At 36.3% G+C, this 21,497-nt stretch overlaps 1 protein-coding gene and 1 pseudogene across 2 annotated transcripts in view; one reads left to right on the top strand and one right to left on the bottom strand.

Moving 5' to 3' along the window:
* GRID2 (glutamate ionotropic receptor delta type subunit 2) overlaps window positions 1–21,497 on the bottom strand; it is a 1,446,155-nt gene that overhangs the window by 66,117 nt on the left and 1,358,541 nt on the right. The gene's annotated exons all lie outside the window — the stretch shown is intronic.
* On the top strand, window positions 1,955–3,596 carry LOC114491674 (annotated as a pseudogene).

Here is a 21,497-nt window from a genome sequence, read left to right on the forward strand (position 1 = left end):
CAAAGCAATCTATAGATTCAATGCAATTTCAATCAAAATGCCAATGGTGCATGTCACAGATTTAGAACAAATATTACAAAAATTTATATGGAACCACAAAAGACACTGAATAGCTTCAGCAATCTTGAGAAAGAAGAGCAGAGTTGGAGGAATCATGCTACCTGATATCAAAACTGCATTGTACTGGCATAAAAACAGACATATAGATCAATGGAACAGAATAGAGAGACTACAAATAATTCTACACCTTATGGTCAATTGATATTTGACAAAAGAAGCTAGAATATATAATGGGGTAAAGACAGTCTATTCAATAAATGGTGTGAGGAAAATTGGACAGTTTCATGCAAAAAAGTTAAACTTGACCACTTATTTCCACCATACACAAGATAAAACTCTATGTGGATCAAAGACATAAATGTAAGACTAGAAGCCATAAAAATCCTAGGGCAAGGGAAACAAAAGAAAAAAAATAGACAAATAGAACTACAGAGAACTAAAAACTAAAAAGTTTTTGCTCAGCAAAAGAAACTATCAACAAAATGAAAAGACAAGCCACCAAATGAGAGAACACATTTTTCAATTCTACCTTTGATAAGGGGTTAATATTCAAAGTTAATAAAGAACAAAAACAACTCAACACCAAAAAAACAATCAATCCAATTAAAAAATGGGCAAAGGATCTGAATAGATAATTCTCCAAAGAGGACATACAAAGATGGCCAATAGACCATAAAGAGATGCTCAATGTCACTAATCATCAGAGAAATATAAGTTAAAATCACAATGAGATGTCATCTCACACCTGTCAATGGCTATCATCAATAAATAAAAAAAATAACAAGTGTTAGTGAAGACATAGAGAAAAGGGACCCTAATGCTCTGTTGGTGGGAATGCAGATTGGTGCAGCCACTGTGGAAACAATATGGAGTTTCCTCAAGAAAAGAAAAAAAAACCCCAGAAAATTAACTATTGAACTTCCTTATTATCTAGCAATTCCAGTTCTGGGAATATATCCAAGGAAACCCAAAACACTGATTTGAAAGAATATATGCACACCTACATTCATCAAAGCACTATTTATAAGAACCAAGATTAGGAAGCAGCCTAAATTCCCATTAGTAGATGAGGGGCTAAAAAAACTGTGGTATATTTACACAATGGAATACTACTTGGCCATAAAAAGGAAGGAAATCATACCTTTTGCAACAGCCTGGATGGACACAGATGGTACTATGCTAACTGAAGTGAGCCAGTCAGAGAAAGAAAAGTACCATATGATTTTACTTATATGTGGAATCCAGTGAACAAAATAAATTAGCAAACAAAATAGAAACCGATTCATAGTAGAGAACAGACTGACAGCTGTCAGAGAGGAGGGGGTTTGGGTATTGGGTGAAAAAGGTGAAGGGATTAAGCAAAAAAAAAAAAAAGAAAAAGAAAAAGAAATGAAAGACCCTCATAGACATAGACAATGATGTGGTGATTACCAGAGGGAAAGGGCAGGTGGAGGGGGGCAGTAGAGAGTAAAGGGGGGATCAAAGGTGACAGAAGGACACTAGACTTTGGGTGCTAAACTCACAATACAGGTGATGTATTAATAGAATTATACACTGAAAATCTATATAATTTCATTAACCAATATAGCCCAATAAATTCAATAAAAATAACAAATGTTTAAGATTCTTTTAAAAACTACAATACATATATCTTTCTTTTTTAAAATATCACTTTATAATTTGCAAAACATTTATATTGCCATTATCTTGTTTTTATTACACAGTCCACATTTAAAACAAGCTCCCTATCATTTTAATAAGCAAAGCCTTCATTTATAAACCTCCATTGATTTAACTCCTGTGATATTAAATTTCTGTATTTGGGTTATCATAGCCATATAAAATATTTTCTAATAAAAATTGTGTAAACAAGAGTGTGGAGATATTTAAACTACTTAATAAATGAAATTGTTTTTAAGCACTTCATATATGCTAACCTGATATTACAAACCTGAGTAACTACTTAAACAGAAATCATGATTTAACACAAGATCTCCAAAACCTTCATTTTGAATGGGATTAGTTGTCTTTACTTCAGTTGTTAGGAGCCAGTCTTCATTAAAAATGTAATGTCAGCAGTTTCTTTTACATTGACTGCCTATGAGTTGTGCCATAAGAAGCAACAACCTCTCTTCTTCCTCTCCTCCATCTGCTTGGCAGCCACAAAGCAGCAACCATGCACGAGTGCATCTCCGTCCACGTTGGCTGATCTGGTGTCCAGATCAACAATGGCTGCTGGAATCTGTATTGCCTGGAACATGGCTGAGAGCCCATTGGCCAGATGCCAAGGGACAAGACCATTGGTGGGGGAGATGACTCCTTTGACACATTCTTCAGTGAGACAGGTACTGGCAAGCATGTGCTGAGGGCATTGTTTGTAGACCTGGAACCCACAGTCATGGATGAAGTTTACACTGGTACCTACCACCAGCTCTTTTACCCGGAGCAGCTGGTCACAAGCAAGGAAGATGCTGCCAGAAACTATGTCCATGGACACTACACCATTTGCAAAAAGATTATTGATTTTGACCTGGACTGAATTCGGAAACTGGCTGACCAGTGCACAGGTCTTCAGGGCTTCCTGGTTTTCCCTGGCTTTGGTGGCAGAACTGGTTCTGGGCTCACCTCCCTGCTGATGTCAATTATGGCAAGAAGTCCAAGCTGGAGCTTTCCATTTACTCCCCCCCCCCCCACCCACAACCCTCATGTTTCCACAGCTGTAGTGGAGCCCTGTAACTCCATCCTCACCACCCTCACCACCTATACCACCCTGGAGCACTCTGATTGTGCCTTCATGGTTGACAACGAGGCTATCTAAAACAACTGTCATAGAAACCTTGGTACTGAGTGCCCAATCTACACTAACCTGAATAGGTTAACAGGTCAAATTATGTCTTCTATCACTGCTTCCTTCAGGTTTGATGGAGCCTGAATGTTGATCTGACCAAATTCCAGATCAACCTGGTCTCCTATCCCTGCATCCTCTGGCCACATATGCCCCTGTCATCTCTGCTGAGAAAGCCTACCATGAACAGCTTACTGTAGCACAGATTTCCAATGTGTGCTTTGAGCCAGCCAACCAGATGGTGAAATGTGACCCTCACCATAGTAAATACATGGCTTGCTGAGTGTTGTACCATGATGACGTGGTTCCCAAAAATGTCAATGCTGCCACTACCACCAAGACCAGGTGTACCATCCACTTTGTGGACTGGTACCCCACTGGCTTCAAAGTCAGCATTAATTACCAGCCTCCCACTGTGGTGCCTGGTGGAGACCTGGCCAAAGAACAACAACAGCGAGCTGTGTGCATGCTGAGCTGCACCACAGCTATTGCTGAGGCCTGGGCTTGCCTGGACCACAAGTTTGAGCTGATGTATGGCAAGCGTGTCTTTGTCCACTGGTATATAGGTGATGGCATGGAGGAAGGAGAGTTTTTGGAGGCCCGTGAGGACATGGCTGCCCTAGAGAAGGGTTATGAGGAGGCTGGTATGGATTCTGTTGAAGGAGAGGGTGAGGAAGGAGGAGGGAGTTAATTAAGTTAAAATGTCACAATGGTGCTACTTTTACAGGAAATCTTACTCTGTTTTAAACATTGAAAAATTGTGGTCTGATCAGTTAATTTGTATGTAGCCATGTAGACTCAAAAACAGTTACTGGCCTATGCTTTAAAACACGATGCTTTGTTATAGACCCAGCTAGTCCATTTCTCTGATGGGTTTGAATAAAGTATTCCCTGTCTTAAATGAAAAAAAAAAGTAATGTCAGATGTATAATATTTGTTTTTAGGGTAATACTAACATCTACTCTTTGGGCATATGTTAAGAAGTAATAACACAAATTTTAGATAGACTACCTGGATTCCTTAAATAATTTCAGGAATAAGTCTTATTGGGAATAGAAGTATTAGTTGTCTTTTTTTATGAGGCAGCAGGCTGAGGTACTCTGATATAAATGGTTATTTATAAAAAATTACATAATGTGGTATAAAGTAGCAGTGAGACTCATCTAATTCCATGCAGAAAGGATAATTGATGTGTTACTGCTCTACTTCACAATTTAGTTTTCCTACGCATGGGAGATATGCTGGGAATTAGTCTATTCCATCTTCTTAATGAGACTTATATATTACCTCAGATAATGTGTCTATTTTCTTCAAGCAGCAGGACTAACTGCTTTACTGAAGTGAAGTTTTCAGCTGTTACTAGAAAAAAATTACAACTAGATATAAAGGGAATAATCTTATTTTTCTATGTATCTATGTGTCCAGACAACATGAACTGGCATGGACATGCTGCTGTTATGAAAGAGGTGTTGACTGCCATAGTTCCTGTGCAAGCGTGTGAGAACTGCCTGCTATTTCCATGAAAATAGCAAGAGCTATATGCACAGCAGTGTTTACTTACTTGATGATATTATGGGAGACCTCAATAACTCTGAGAAGAGGCTTGATAAAAATTGAGTGTCATTTAGTCCTGATAACAATTGTCAGGAGGACTGTGTGGCTGGTTTCTTTATTCAGAAACAGGCCTGGTAATACCATATACGTGTATGTATGAAATGGAGGCATTTGCAAAGACTGCTATTTCTTTGCTTTACCCCAAACATGATAAACTCAGCCTTTCAATTCTGTTCCAAATCATGATGAACTAGAAATAAAAGCAACCTACCTAAGGGGGGATCTGAAATATTTATAAAAGTTTTGATGAATAATTGTGGGAATGCTATTTATTCATGCTTGAATAGCCTATTATATTTTTTGGTAACTAAATTGTTCAGAATATTGGTAAATTGTGAAGACTTTTACCTTATATATGGTGGCAAAAATACTGGATACTATGCTCTATCTGTTTCTAGGTGAGTAAAAAGTGTAAAATCATCTGATAAAGGGTCACTGAGGTAAAACTCATGGCCTATAGATCACTGTAGGCAACAGCATCCAATATACAGTGAATGGGCACATTAGCTTAGCAACATGGGTAATGGGAGGAACAGATCCACGTGGTACAGATCATTCCTTTTGTTGGCTCACTTTCTAGGAGAGGCTACACTCTGTGAGACTATAGTGAATGTCCTTTGAAGTGATTTTCCTACATAATGAAAAAAAGAGGACTTATGGTTTTATCCAGTTATTACAATGAGGTGTAACCTGCAACACGAATCAGGAGAAATTAAAATGTAAGAATTGTTTCTAGATTCTTTGTGACATTAAACACCAAATTACCTCTCAGTAGATCTCAGTGATGGCCCACACAACTCTGGAGATTTCCCTGGATCTTTTGTAAGAACTGGTTTGTGATGCATGAATAAGATTAGATGGTGGAAGGTGCATATCTTAGGTAGAGGATGGAAGAAAGAGGAAAGAGGATGTTATTGCTTAACATCACTAACCATAGCCTGAGACCGTTGGGCAGAGTTCCTATGTTTCTGAATTTTTAAAATAATTTATAACATTTGGATTCCATTTTCTTTCAGTTCTGGAAAAAAGTTGCCTATAGGCACTCAGAAGGGAATTATGGCAAACTATATCCAGGGAGATCATATCTAATAATTGATGGCAGGGCCAAGACCCAGCAGCCCTCTGAGATCAATGATGACTATCTAGTCTCCCTCCCATCATCTTCTCCTGCCCCATGTCAGTCTTATCACTTTTACTTGTGATAAATCAGGATATGAGCCATATAGAACAGGGGGGCTACATAAGGTCAAAAAGCATAACTCCAATATACTAGGTGTGTTAGTGGGAAACAAAATAAATGGGTGCTAGAGATTCTACTCATGAAACTATTTGCAAGTATGCAGGTAGATGGAAGGCATAGACATGATAAATGGTGTTCAAGGAGAAATCAAAGAATGATAGTGAGATACCGAAAAAGGTTTAGGAAATGTGAAACATGGGACATCATTTAAAGACTGAGATTTTTGGAAAAGAAAGTATAGCAGTTAAGAGAAATGAGTACTCAAGTTAGACTAACTTCAGTGGAATCCTCATTTCATTACTTTTTAAATGTACCTGCAAAGTAATATGATCCCTCTGAGCTTCAGTTTTTCTAATCCATAGAATGAAGTAATAACAAACTTAAATTGTATTGTGTATGCAAAGATCTCAGCATGATCTCTGACATATATTAAGCTCTCAGTACCAAATAGCTATTATTCTAATCATTATGAAGACTAATATGGTGTATCTATGATGACATACTAGAGTCCATTTGCAATAAGATTCCAATTACTCTTTGCAGAAATAAATACTGGTACAGACAATGGCTAATTCTGAAACCACAGTGCTGTCTGGGGTCAAAGGTCCATTTTTATAGTTTAGCCAAGAAAAATCAATAGAATATTAGCCTGTGAAATAGTGAGATTGTGGGTGAGGAAGCAGGCAGCTGAGAAAAGCCTAGGAGCACAGGGAGGTAGTGAGGATGACAGCATGAAGCTTTCAGGGGGCCAAGTCAAGGGTCAGAGGCCTTGTGAAGACAGCAGGGACAGCCTCAATTTCAGTGTCACCATTTACTATGCCCTTAACCATGTTTTCACTAACCTTTCACTGACCTGGGTTTAGTTTGAGGGACAGGATACTATTGGGGATGAGGACACTTCACTTCAATAGAGCTAGCTCACTCTCTAGAAGTCTTGTCAAGTTGAGACTGAGGAGGCCAGTAAAGGCCCTGTCACTGTACAGCAAGTTCACAGCTGCACAGGAAGCAATGCAGTAAATCATTGCCCTTCCTGGAAAGGCTGCAATCAATAATGCCACAGGAGCACTTCCTCCAAACACCCATAACTGCCTGGGACTGTGGGAGACCCATTACAACAGTGAGGATTTGATGTGGAAAAATGAGAGGAGTAAAATAGTTCAATCACCAAAAAGAAAAATACATGAAAAGCAAGACCAACATAGATTTAATAATGAAGTCATATTCTCACCCTAGGAGAGTTCATATATTTAGAAGTCAGCCACAGAAGAAGTCAACAAAGAGCTCAATGAGTAGATTTTTTTTGTTATTTATGAGAATCTGACCCCTGGACATTTCTTGAGATCAAAGTTTAAATTTTGCACTGGGCAGAGGAAACAAGGTTGTCAACATATACTAGGAATTCACAGTACTTGATCTTGTCGTCAGCAATATTAAAAATTTACCTTTATTGACAATGTCTGTACATTTCCACTTATATGAGATTTTGGGGGCTTGAGAAGGACCCAGGCTCAGGTATAAATGTGACTTGGGAATTCCAGATAGAAATATTGCAGCATAATGGACCCTAGAGGTTGATTTTCCTCTAGTTATTCTTATGACACATCCTGCAGCAACTCTTGCAACCTTTTCCACATTTCCCAGACCTTGAACTGTACTTCTACCTGTCTCATTCTTAGCAGAAGATCTTGCTTCCTGTTTTATTGAGCAGATTAAACCACTGGGTAGAAATTTCCTCATTTAAGTGACATCTCTCTTCTTTCCATCCTAACTCTCACAAAGAGTTAAATTGTTTTCTTGTTACATAATTTAACTCTTTTATTATTGGCTAGTAATGTTTCACATTGTGGAGCTTCTACTGGTCTTTCAACTCCTGGAAGATTTTACTGTGACAGCAGAAGAGGTGTGGTAGGTCCAGGCACCACCAGTGACTGTTTTCATGCAGGAGCCATAGTACCAGATCCCAGTGGCTTGCCTCTTCATCTTGGTTTTGCAAGAGAAGGAACAAGTGAACTTAGCGTGCTGGCTAATCTAAATTTTCTTCATCATTTCCCTGAGAAAGATGCCATAACAGGTGCCATATTTACTGATAATTCCAACTTTCTTGGTGCATTTAGCCATTTTGCTGCAAAGGAGGTTGGACCCCCAAGAACACAAAGAGTTAACTTTTAACAGAAAGCCTTTATTTGTAATAATAGGTGAATATTTTAGGGATTACCCACATGTAGGATCATCAAAATCACTTGCATTTTCTTGGCTACAAACCAGACACTCTGACTTATTAGTTCTTGGTTAATACCTGGAAATCTGTGTTTTTAAGCATCACTTTTTCTAGGGAATTCTAAAAATCAGACTAGTTTGGGGGAACCAGAGATATACTTATTTTTTGAATTCTCTCCAGAAGATTGCTTACAATTTTCTAATGATTGTTTTGTTCCTTCACTGAAGTGATTTGTTTTACCTCTTCCAAAGGACCGCAGGCCCCTTAGGTCCAGTAATGGTATCTTAGGGATCTCTGTGTGCTCTGCAGTACTTACCACAGCAGTTTGCACATAGGATGCACTCAATCAATATGCTGAATGAAAGGCAAAGCTAAGGGAGGGAAACCACATAATATGTGCTCACAGGTGGCATTAGGCAGAAATAATTGCTAATCATTTCTCATATTTATTGAGCACCTATCTCTTCACCTGCATTATTTACTTTAAATGATTCACTTATATAATTCTTTAAACCATGCCTATGAGGTTGTTACTAACTTAATCTCTATTTTTATATACTTAGAAACTCTGGAACTGGGAAGTGGAGTGATTTGTGTAAGATCATACAGCCAAAGAATGTTGTTTTTGGTTTCTTATTTTTGGCAGGGTGTAGGAAAACAAATACCCTGCACGCAGAGAACACTGAAGGTTCATTAAAGAATCATTACTTAGCTCTGTGGAAGAAGGGTGAGGTCACTTGGTCAAAGTGATCAAAGAAAGTGTTACAAAGGAGGCAGCTATTTGCAGGGAGGCTTTAAGTTATTGAGGCAGAAAGAAAGGGGGCAAAACATTTCAGGAGAAAGAACAGTGTGCATAGAAGCATGGCCATAGCGGGATAGTTGCTGGAGTTCGCCCCTTTGTTCCTGTCATTGGTTGGCAGAAGCTTGGTGCCGGTACTGTTCTTTCCTGTACACCCGATTCCAAGATCGAAAAAAAAGACAGATGACTGACAGGCCAACTCCATGACTCATAAATATTAATTGTGATTGTTTTCTAGTCAATCACTAAACTTTTATTTTCCCCTTGAAAAATCATCTGAAACACACTTCTCCCTACTTCCTGGTCCATGCCTCACTTTGTAAATGATAAGTTCCCTTATATTTTGCAACTTTGATGTCTTGTAATTCAGTCCATCTTCTAAAAGCTCCTGTACCAGAAAAATTCTAACAATACCAAAGAGCAAATTTAAAGTAACAAAATAAAACAAAACTGAAATGGTTTTTTAAAATCTCACCTACCTCTCTCTCTGTGACCCTGCTTCTCTTTCTCTCTCACACATACACACACAAACTCACACACACACTCACACCCTGAAGGAAGAATGAAAGATTGGGATTCGGGCCCCCATCTAATGGACCTAACCTACGTAATAAAATAAGGACAATCACTGGGTTAAAGGTAATACTTTGAGTTGAGGCCAAATGTGACTATAGCTGTACCCACAGTCATTACTTGGCAAATGACTACTACAATGAAATATGAAAATACAAAATGTTTATTGCAATGATCTATGTTTTCTTTTGGTTCTTCAACATGGAAAAAAAACCAGAACACAACAAGAAAAGTAATTCAGTGCTCCTCCTTGCCTTGTCCCCTTGTTTTTGCTAGGCTCCACATCATGCCAGACCTTGCAAAAAGAAGAATGGATCACTTAGCACACATTGAAACTATTTCGAGGAGTTAAAACAATACAAATAAAAAAAACATAGGGCATTGTAAGGGAAGTATGCTTTCTATCTTATGTACATGCTTTAAACAAAACCTTGGTTGAGATTCCTGTAGCAATTTAGTGCTTTTAGACATTTTTCCCACTGGTAAAAGGGACTCTAGGCTCCTGGTCAAAGACATGTTCCAACTAATTACAAGTGGCCTCCTCCAAACTCCCCAAGGAATCATCTGAATGATGCAGAGAGGTTCTTGTTTTGAAATTCTATTCTGCCTTTCAGTTTGTGAAGTCTTATGGAATTTTTCTGGGTAGAAAACATTCCATTGATGTTACTTTTAATGAGGAGTAATAATTTACATTTGAAAAACCCGAAAATTAGTGGCTGGCCACACATAAATTTTGAAGTTTTCAGGGTAAATGCCCTTGCTACTCCACGTGAACATCCTTTACCAAGTTATTCGATGGCGTACTCTTGGCAGATCCACACAGCAGCCCTGCACAGTGTCTCAACCAGTTAAACTACAGAAAAAAATGCAAACCCTTTTTTTGTGTAATTGTGGTTAATTTAATAGCTCATTTACTCTTGCTGGTAAATAACTTTTGGTTGTAACATTTTTTTATACTTACTAATTTTTCTAAGCATTCATCAAAATGTCCTTCAGTTGTTTGATATCATATCCCTCCCCCAAATTTACTAATCCAAAAACCAATGTAACCAGATAGTCTCTTCTTTTGATTATAAAACATTTGCTCTGCAACTTAAAAAATAGTACCTACCTTATGGTGACACTGTTAAGAAATAAGGAGGTGTCTTAATTTTTTTGAATGTCTTTAAGATAAATGATTTCAAATATAACAGTATTTAATAAATTTTGCATTTGATACTACAGCAAATTCACTTTGATTTTTAGTATGCTATTTCTTTGAATGACTTAGAACATTTTATATTATATATAACATTACTTGGGAAAAGATATGTACAGCAGTTTTTGTGTACATAAGGTGATTAATCTTTATAAAAAGTACAAAACTAAGTCAAATGGTGATTATCTATCTTTTCAAAATGTCTTATATGGCATAAAGTTTATTTAACAAACAATTATGAGCAGCTGCTACATGCCAGGCCTAAGCTGGTATTGAAGAAAATAATACCAGATGGTCTCTACCCTCACCAACTATATATCCTATTGGTGAAGACAAGCAATAAGGTAAGAGTGAAAAAATTCTCCTCCAACACTTTGTAAAATATCTGTGACATTTTTGTTAGTACTTGCCAAAAATGACATCTATTAAAGAGAAATAATTTCTTAGGAAATTTTTATGTGAGAAACATGGTTGACTAATTAATATAATTATAATGAATATAACCACCAGACCTCCAAGTCCATTTTAATTACTAAGTTGAGCAAATGAAATAGCCTTACTATGTGACAAAAATGGTCTGAAAAGGACGTTAGTTTAAAGTGACCTTTGTAATATGTGGTATTGGTCAGTATAAATGATGTTTAGAACAAACATAAAACAAAATTGTCACAATTACCAAAATGCTTTGTCTTTCTTTTTCATTCAATGCTTTGTACTTTCTGAATCTTGGCAGTCCTTCTGAGACCAAGTTCAGGATTGAAAATATTCCCTTAAACAATCATTCCTGAGAAAGACTGCAACCCAAATATAAAACCCAAAGTTCAAGAATTTACAGAAAAAATGTCTTTGACCTGTGCATGTTGGGAGGCTTGACTATTCTGCTTTGTGACATTTATCTCAGTCACTGGAGTAACCCAGTTAAGGTACCATAAATAAGGTAAGAAGTAAAGCATTCTTATGCCATAGCTTTATGTGACTGTGACAGCAATAGCACCATTCTTTAAGGGCAGTCATTGCACTGTATTGGTTTTTGTAGTTATTTTCCAGTGTGAGTACTAGGTGCACTATTACACAATACATATTTGTTAAGTGAATATTTTATAACTTCCTCTTTTTCCACAAAAGAATTTTTATTATTCAGGAACTCAAGGACACTGCTTGCATTTTACTCTTTCTCAGTTTTAAAAATTAGCATTTAGAATATACCAAAGACGTGTATATGTACAAGGAGAATTTTCCAGTTCTTTGGCACAAAATCACCTGTTGCTCATTGTTACACTAACTGTAGTAGCTTCATTTACCTTGGCGTTTTTTCAGAGCTAATAGAATCAGACAATCAAGCCCCTGATGTGAACACAGGGGAGGCTAACTGGGGACCACTCCAGGAAGTCTGTTAATAGTCAATAAGCATTGTAGTCAATGCTTAATGTCTTTTACCTTTTGTTGAAAAAGTTAACTCTGTAAATGACAACAACCACAAAAATAAAAACAAAAAGAAATACACTATAGATAAAGCAATTGCAATTTTCATCTTCATTTTAATTGCAAATATAATTGTCATTTTTAAACAATATATTTAATCAAATAGTTAAAGCTGCCTCTGTATTTAGTGTCTGAATTAGTAGGAAGAAAAGCTGGCTTAGCCCATGCTTTGCTCTTTAAAATCAAGTGCAAATATATAGGAAAGTTTATTTCCCAAGCTTCACAAACTGTGATTTCCACTCATTGGAGTATCTGCTGTTAGGATAAAAGGGCCGCCCACAGCCCTTTGGATATCCTATCTCCAAAAGACATTCCTCATTCTCACTGATATGAACAAAATGTCATATATTTTTATAAATGTGAATCAGCCTCTGCTGTGTAATCTACTTTGTTAAACCTAGGAAGTTATAATTCTGTGGCTGAGAGATGTATTAAATAAGTAGGAGCCAACATTTTTCCTTTTATTGACTTTTCTACTCACTTTTTCTCTAAGTCTGTTAAAATCTGGTGGAATTTAGCAAAGTGGATGTACTTGACATTGTTTACAAGATCAACAATAACATTCTTAAGATGAAATTTACTTTTTGTAGGCTTTTTTTGGATGTTTTTCTTTTACAAATTTATTGGGTTAATATTAGTTAATACGATTATATAGGTTTTAATCATGCATTTTTATAACACATGATCTATGTGACTACCACCCAAAGTCAAATCATCTTCCCTCGCCATATAGTTGGTCTCCCTTTTATCCTTCACAACTCCCCTATCCTCCCTGCTTCTGATAACCACCACACTGTTGTCTGTTTCTATACATTTCAGTTTTATATTCCACATTTGAGTGAAATCATATGGTTCTAAGCTTTTTCTATCTGACTTATTTCACTTAGCATAATATTCTTGTGATTGATCCATGTTGTCACAGATGACAGTGTTTTATTTTTTCTTATGACTGAGTGGTATTCCATAGTATATATAATATGGACAACACATCTACTTTGTCCAATCATCTTCCAAGGACACTTTCATTGTTTTCACATCTTGGCCAGTGTGAATAATGCTTCAGTGAATATGAGGTGCATATATCTTTGTGAATAAGTGTTTTCAAACTTTTTTGAGTAGATCATCCAGTAGAGGGATTGATAGGTCATATGGTAACACTATTCTTTTTTGAGGAACCACCAAATTGTTTATCATAGTGGCTGTACCAGTGTACATTCTCACTAGCTGTGAATAAGGGTTCTTTTTTTCCACAAGCTCTTCAACACTTGTTACCTGCTTTTTTGATAACAGCCATTCCAAAAGGTGTCAGGTTGCATCATTGTAGTTTTGATTTGTAGTTCCCTAATAGCTTGTGAGACTGAGCATCTTTTTACATAACTGTAGGCCAATTATATGTCTTCTTGGAAGAAGTGTCTGTTAAGGTCCTCTAGCCATTTTTTAATTGAATTGTTTGTTTGTTTGGTATATGAGTTCTTTATATATTTTGGAGATTAACCCTTTGTTGGAGTTGTTGTTTGCAAATATCATCTCCCATTTGGTTGGTTACCTTTTTGTTTTGTTTGTAGATTCTTTTGATGTACAGAAACTTTTTAGTTTCATATTGTTCCATTCATTTATTTTTGCCTTTACTTTTCTTGCCTTTGGAGTCAAATCCATAAAATCTTCTCTAAGATCAAGTTTCATAAGTGTAGTACCTATGTTTTCTTTTCTATAATTTATTGCCTCAGATCTTATATTTAGGTCTTTGATTCATTTTGAATTAATATTTGTTGATGGGGACAAACTGATTCATGGGCTATTAGTTCCTTAGAAAATTCACACTGGATCAAGCAGTTGGTTGTGATAAAATGAAGATGATAATAAAAGAAAATTTACTGCAGTTCAGTATTACTATTTCTATGATATCAGACCATATGCTAAGTGCTTTATACACATTCTTTAATTCATCCACATAAAACTCTATGAGAAAGTTATTAATAATATACCTGTTTTACAGATGAAGGGACTAAAGCTCAGAGAAGTTAGGATGCTCACTCAATGAGGATAGGGCTTATAGTTTTGTTTATTGCCAGTGCCAGGAATAGCATTTGGCATTTACTAGGCATAAGCACTCAATACATGTGTACAGTCCTAGAATGGAGGAATGAATGAATTAGTATGTAGGATATGTATAGGGGAAAATTCAGGAAGGTTCTAAATGATGAAACTGACGATGATAAAATGTAGAGGATCATGAATAATTGCTTTAAAAATAATTATAAGAGGAGTAATAAAGAAGGCCAGATAGGGAAAATTAACACAGTTCTTAATCAGTAGCTTTCTGGACATGACTGCTCATCAGAATCACTTGGGGATTATTTTTAAGTAATATATTTATGCTATAAGGAAAAAAATGTTATGTATAAATTATATAAGTCCTGCTTTTCCTTTTTTCTCTTTCTTTCTCAAACTTATTTCTTAGATTTGGTCACTATTACTAGTTCAACATGTACCTTTTATATACCTGCACATGAATATACAAATTATAAGCACTTTTTATATTTCACTAAGATTATATCATAAAACTGTTATATAATTTTTAAAAATTTTGTAATAATGTATGCCATGAACATCTGTCAATGTTAGCACTTCATTCAATTTTACAGACATGGTATCATTTATTTGAGTAATCTCCTCATGATGTACATCCAATTTTTTTTAAATATATAAACAAAGCTTCAGTAAAAATCCTCATATGTATGTCCCATACTTGTTCAAGTATATTGGCTAGATACATTTCTAGAAGTAAAAATACCAAGCCTAAAGGTAAAATGTTTACACCCATGGCCAACTTCCTCTGAAAAAACTATAGCAATTCACTTGTGAAACTTTTAAAGACACAGTCTCCTGTGCCTGTATCTATGTCCACTGAATCAAAACATTGGTAAGCTGAGCCTGAGAATCTCTCTATATTTAAAAGTTTCCAGGTAAAACCAGTCAGGTGCAAGACCACTGATCTAGATCATTCTTTTCCTTTTGAATTAAGTGTGGCTGAGATGAGAAATAAAATCAGCCTCAACACATAGAAATTTTCATTGAAATTATAAAATCACTAAATTATCTATAATCAGATGCATAATCATTTTATTATTTTCATATATATTATTTTACTTCAGCTTTATAGTCACTTATTCCATGTAATCAGTACAGAAGAGAAAATTGAACTGAAGCTCAGAATACTTAAGATCACTTAAATATAAAATATTTCCAAGATTGGAATTCAAGACCTTAGAATTTAAATTTTGTCTTTCCTTGAAGGGTTGAGAAAAAATATTCCAAGCAAGCAGACAGGAAAAAAATGCTAGGGTAGCAATATTTATATCAGACAAAATAGACTTTGAAACAAAGGCCATAAAAAGAGACACAGAAGAACACTTCATAATACTCAAGGGAAGAATTCATCAAGAAGACATAAATATTGTAAACATATATGCACCTAAATTAGGAGCACCTAAATATATAAGAAAAACTTTGGAGGACTCCAAAAAAGATACAGGCAGCAACACAATTATAGTAAGGTATTTTTAACACCCCACTGTCAACAATGGATCTTCTAAACATAATATCAACAAGGATATTGTGGAACTGAACAATGCACTACATCAAATAGACTTAATTTATACACACACACACACACACACACACACACACAGTCTTTTCATATATAACTTTTTCTTTCAAAGAAGCAAAATATGCATTCTTTTCAAATGCACATGGAACATTATCATAGATAGACCACATGATAGGACACAAAAGAAGCCTCAACAAATTCAAGAAAACTGAAATCATATCAAGCATTTTCTTGGATCACAAATGCTTGAAACTAGAAACCAATCTCAAGGAAAAACTCAAAAACATTCAAACTCATGCAGACTGAATAGCACACTATTAAACAGTGAATGGGTGAATAATGAGATCAAGAAAAAAAATTAAAAAGTTTCTAGAAACAAATGAAGATGAACACACAACAGTCTAAAACCTATGGGACATGGCAAAGGCAGTCTTGAGTGGGAAGTTCGTAGCAATACAGGCCTACCTAAAAAGACAGAAACATTTCAAGAGAACAACCTAATCCTACATCTCCAAGAACTGGAGGAACAACAACAAATCCCAGACTGAGTAGAAGGAAAGAAATAATCAAGATCAGAGCAGAATTAAATGACATAGAGACTAAAAGAACAATTCAAAAGTCCAATAAATCCAGAAGCTGGTTCTTTGAAAATATGAACAAAATTGACAAGTCTTTAACCAGACTCATTGAGGAAAAAAGGGAGAGGACCCAAATAAATAAAATCAGAAAAGGAAAAGGAGAAATTACAACTGATACCACAGAAATACAAAGGATTGTAAGAAATTACTATGAACAACTATATTCCAAGAAATTTGAAAACCTAAGTGAAATGGACAAATGTCTAGAAAAATATAATCTCCCAAAACTGAATCAAGATGAAGCAGAAAGCATGAACAGACCAAGAACAGCTGGTGAAATCAAAGCAGTAGTCAAAAAACTGGCACATAAAAGTCCTGGACTGGATGGTTTCACAGGAGAATTTTACAAAACTTTCAAGGAAGAGCTAACCCCTACCCTTCTCAGACTATTCCAAAAAAATAGAAGATTTCCAAACTCTTTTTATGAAGCCAGCATGATCCTAATCCAAAAACCAGATAAAAGATACAACAAAGATAGAACACTACAGACCAGTATTGCTGATGAACACAGATACTAAAATTCTCAACAAAGTATTGGCAAACTGCATCCAGAAATACATTAAAATGATCATACACTAAGATTAAGTGGGATTCATCCCAGGGATGCAAGGATGGTGCAATATTCACAAATCAATAAGCATAATACATCACATGAACAAAAGGAAAAACAAAAATCACATGATCATATCAATAGATGTGGAAAAAGCATCTATTTGATAAGGTACAGCAGTCACTTATGATAAAAACACTCAGTGAAGTGGGAATAGAGGGCGCATTCCTCAACATAATAAAGGCCATATATGAGAAACCTACAACCAACATCATACTCAATGAGCAAAAACTTAAAACCTTCCTACTAAGGTCAGGAACAAGACAAAGATGTCTGCTTTTATCACTTCTATTCAACACAGTATTGGAAATCCTAGTCACAGAGATCAGACAAGAAAAAGAAATAAAAGGCATCCAAATTGGAAAGGAGGAAATAAAACTGTCATTGTTTGCAGATGACATGATAGTGTACATAGAAAACCCTATAGGTTCCACAAAAAAAACTATTTGACCTACTAAGGGTATTTGGCAAAGCAGTGGAATACAAAGTCAATATTCAGAAACTGAAGGCATTTTTGTATACCAACAATGAAATATCAGAAACAGAAATCAGGAAAAAAGTCCCATTTGATGTAGCAACAAGAAAAATAAAGTACCTAGGAATAAACCTAACCCAGGCAGTAAAAGACCTGTATTCAGGTCTTTTGCTGCACAAAACTGAAGAAAGAAATTAAGGAAGACACAAACAAATGGAAGCATACACTGTGTTCATCGATTGGACAATTAACATCATCAAAATGTCCGTAGTACCCAAAGCAATTTATAGATTCAATGCAATCTCTATTAAAAGACCAATGACATATTTCACAGATATAGAACAAACATTTCAAAAATTTATATGGAACCATAAATGACCCCAAATAGCCACAACGATTTTAAGAAAGAAGAATACAGTAGGAGGGAATCACAATATCTGACATCAAGTTATATTACAAGGTCACTCTAATCAAAACAGTTTGGCACTGACATAAGAACAGGCATGTAGATGGTGGAACAGAATAGAGAGCCCAGAAATAAAACCACATTTTTATGGTCAATTAATATTTGACAAGGGGCAGAAGATAAGATGGAGTAAAAAATAGCTGCTTCAACAAATGGTATTGGGAGATCTGGACAGCTACATGCAGAAAAATGAAACTTGACCACCAACTTACACCATACACAAAAATAAACTCAAGATGGATAAAAGACTTAAATATAAGCCATAAAAGCCGTAGAGAAGAACATAGGCAGGACAATTTCAGATATTCCATGCAGCAATATTTTCACTGATATGTACCCTAGAGCAAGGGATATAAAGGACATAATAAATAAATGGGACTACATCAAATTAAAAAGCTTCTGCATGGCTAAAGAAAACAGCAAAATGAAAAGGGAATGAATCATACAGAAAATATATATGCCAATGTTACCTTAGACAAGGGATTAATCTCTAAAATATATAAAGAACTCACACGACTCCACTCCAGGAAGACAAACAATCCAATTAAAAAATGGGCAAAGGGCCTGAACAGGCACTTCTCCAAGGAGGACATAGAGAGGGTCCAGAGACATGTGAAAGAATGTTCAACATCACTAGCCATCAGAGAGATGCAAATTAAAACCACAATGAGATACCACTTCTCACTAGTCAGAATGGCCATCATAAACAAATCAACAATAAGTGCTGGCAAAGTTGTGGAGAAAAGGAACCCTAATACATTGTTGGTAGGAATGCAGACTGGTGCAGCCATTGTGGAAAACTGTGGAATATTCTCAGAAAACTAAAAATGGAACTGCCTTTTGACCCAACAATTCCACGGCTGGGATTATAACCCAAGAATCCTGAATCACCCAGTCAAAAGAACTTATGTACCCCAATGTTCATAGTAGCACAATTTACAATAGCCAAGTGCTGGAAGCAATCTAAATGCCCACCATTAAATGAGTGTATCAAAAAACTATGGTATATTTGCACAATGGAATATTATGCAGTAGAAAGAAAGGAGCTACTGCCTTTTGCAACAGCATGGATGGAACTGGAGAGCATTCTGCTAAGTGAAATAAGCCAGGTGGTGAAAAACAAATACCATACAATTTTACCTGTAAGTGGAACCTAATCAACAAAACAAGCAAGCAAGCAACATATAACCAGAGATGATGAAATAAAGCTGATGACAGTAACCAGAGGGGAGGAGGGAGGAGAATAAAGGGGGAAGGGGGGGAAAGGGTGACTGAGGAACATGTATAAAGGACACATGGACAAAGCCAAAGGGGGCATGGATTGAGGGTGGGAGGTGGGGATGGGTGGGCTGGGGGAAAGTGGTGGCAAGAAAATGGAGACAACTGTACTTGAACAACAATAAAAAATGCAAAAATAAAATCTTGTCTTTCCCCCTGCTCCCTCCCATTATACAAAACTATAAATCAAAGTGGCTTATCACTGTATGCTATTAGAAATTTATGTGTGATGACTCTGTGAAAATGTGATTTTAGATTTAAGGAAGGAAGTTCAAGCATCTTTTGGTTTAAGTCTTACATTGAGTGGACAGTAAGACAGTCAGTAGTGTGATGGTAACACAGGTAATAAGCATTGTATCTCTATAATTTATCTCAAAAGATCTGAGACTGAGACTATAGGAACTTCAGCAGCAAGACTGAATAATACCTCTCAAAGTTTTTTTGTTAAAGAGAAGTGATTGGGACAATACAAGTGTCCAAAGGAAACAACTACTCTACATGGATTATAAAACCAAATGTAATCAGAATGCAGAGGGTGGACAGACTATTTCCCAACAGCTTCCCAGGGCTCTGCCTAGCTTATTGGAAGAGGGGGTTGCTGCCCTGAGCTCTGAAGTATTTTAATCAATAAAGCCTCAATCAAGTTAAATCATTTTAAAGCCTACATTTCAAGAAAATTCCTGCCTGAACAAAGGATAGGATGGCATTTTCATGAAGGTGAATTTTATAGAGTTGTTATAACTACTCCATGAAATAGTGAATCTGAGAATGGCTTTTATTGTTAGCATTTATACCCAGCTCAGAATAAGGAAAGCAATCAGGTCAACCAAAAGGTGAGATCCAGGTTTGCAGATGAGCAGAATAAAAGGGACTAATATTTGTTGTTAAGCTCTTGGAATTTATTAGGCATTGTGATTTGTACTCTTTGATGCTTCTCACTAGGGCAAGGAGGCTAGAGCAGGATTTGGCAGAGAAGTGAATCGGTACAGCCAAGGGAAAATCAGAGACATTCGTAAGCCTCAGTGAGGTCAGGGTTGAAGGCAATCACCAGTGTATAGGGTTGGGCAGAAGTAAGGCCTGCTTGAGTGTGGTTGGTAGGGTAATCATATGGGTGTAATAACTTATAGTTTTAATTTGAACATTTCACCTAAAATGTCATATGGTGTGCTTGAGTGTGATACTGTTTTACTAGAGAATTACATGCTTATGATTTTGAAATAAAAAGGGGGTGTTATATGTGTCAGACCCTGTATTTCCCATGGGATGAATTTCCTAATATATTTGTTATAAGATGCTGCCAGGGTAGCTGGATGAGACAGGAGAGGTGGCATTGTTTTTTTGTTTTTGTTTTTGTTTTTTTTTTTTTTTTTTTTAACAGTTTCTATTCTTTCTTCAAGTTGGGAATCCTTCAAAGTATTCAAGTATGTATCAAGTCAGGGACAGTTAAGTCACCAGACCTGAAACACTATGTCTAATTTGTTATCCCTTAAAAATGGGTAAATTCTGTGTTATTTTTTTCCCTTTTGGAACTTTATACCCCCACTGAGGGGGCCAGTCATCAACTATAGGTAGCATGGGAAGTTTGAGGAAGTTGATAGCACCTGCCTTTACGTGGCATGAGGAGGGAAAAAGTAAGATGATTTCTGTAGAGAGATCACTTTTTGGACTATAAGGGTGTTGTTGAAGAAATTGTACCTACTTTGTGGCAGCAATTCAAATTGCTAGTGTAGTTTCTAGAAGAAGATAAAGAGAGTTTAAACATACGGAGTGACAGTAAATGTCTTTTCTACAGCAGAAACATCATGGGCAATAAAGGAATGTCCTGGTACTAAATAACTGTGAAGTAGCTGAAGTTTCCCCAAGCCCTATTGGGCAACTGTCTTTTTCCCCTTTACCATCCGCCTAGGCTGCTGGTGCAGGATCTAGGATGGTTTCTCTCCTCTAGGAAAATAACCAGTTCTATAGCTTCAGAACTAGACTCAAGTGCTGTCTAGTGGGAAGAAAATACATCATTCTTATTAAAACTTTTTGCTGTTTTCAGTCTTTCTGTCACATTTCTCTTCCTTTCTTGGATTAAATGTTAGAGTTAGATCTGGGTCCTCGGTGTTTTTCTGTCCTTCTGTACTCTCTTGCTAAATAATCTCATTCATTCTCATAGCTTTAAGTACCACTGACATGTTGATAAATCACTAATTTATGTCATCTGAATAGATTGCTGCTGTAAGCACCAAGTGCCCATTGGGCTCTCTACCTTATGTCCTCAGTCTGAATATACTAGGTCTTCTTCTCCAACTGAGTGCATCTTCAAGTCACTTTATCAGGAACTGCAAAGTACCCTGCACTCCTTCTCCTTCATCCACCTTCACATTCTATTAGTAATCTACTAGACAT

Source organism: Phyllostomus discolor, chromosome 1 (genome assembly GCF_004126475.2).
Source record: "Phyllostomus discolor isolate MPI-MPIP mPhyDis1 chromosome 1, mPhyDis1.pri.v3, whole genome shotgun sequence".
In the NCBI taxonomy this organism is placed as follows: Eukaryota; Metazoa; Chordata; class Mammalia; order Chiroptera; family Phyllostomidae; genus Phyllostomus; species Phyllostomus discolor.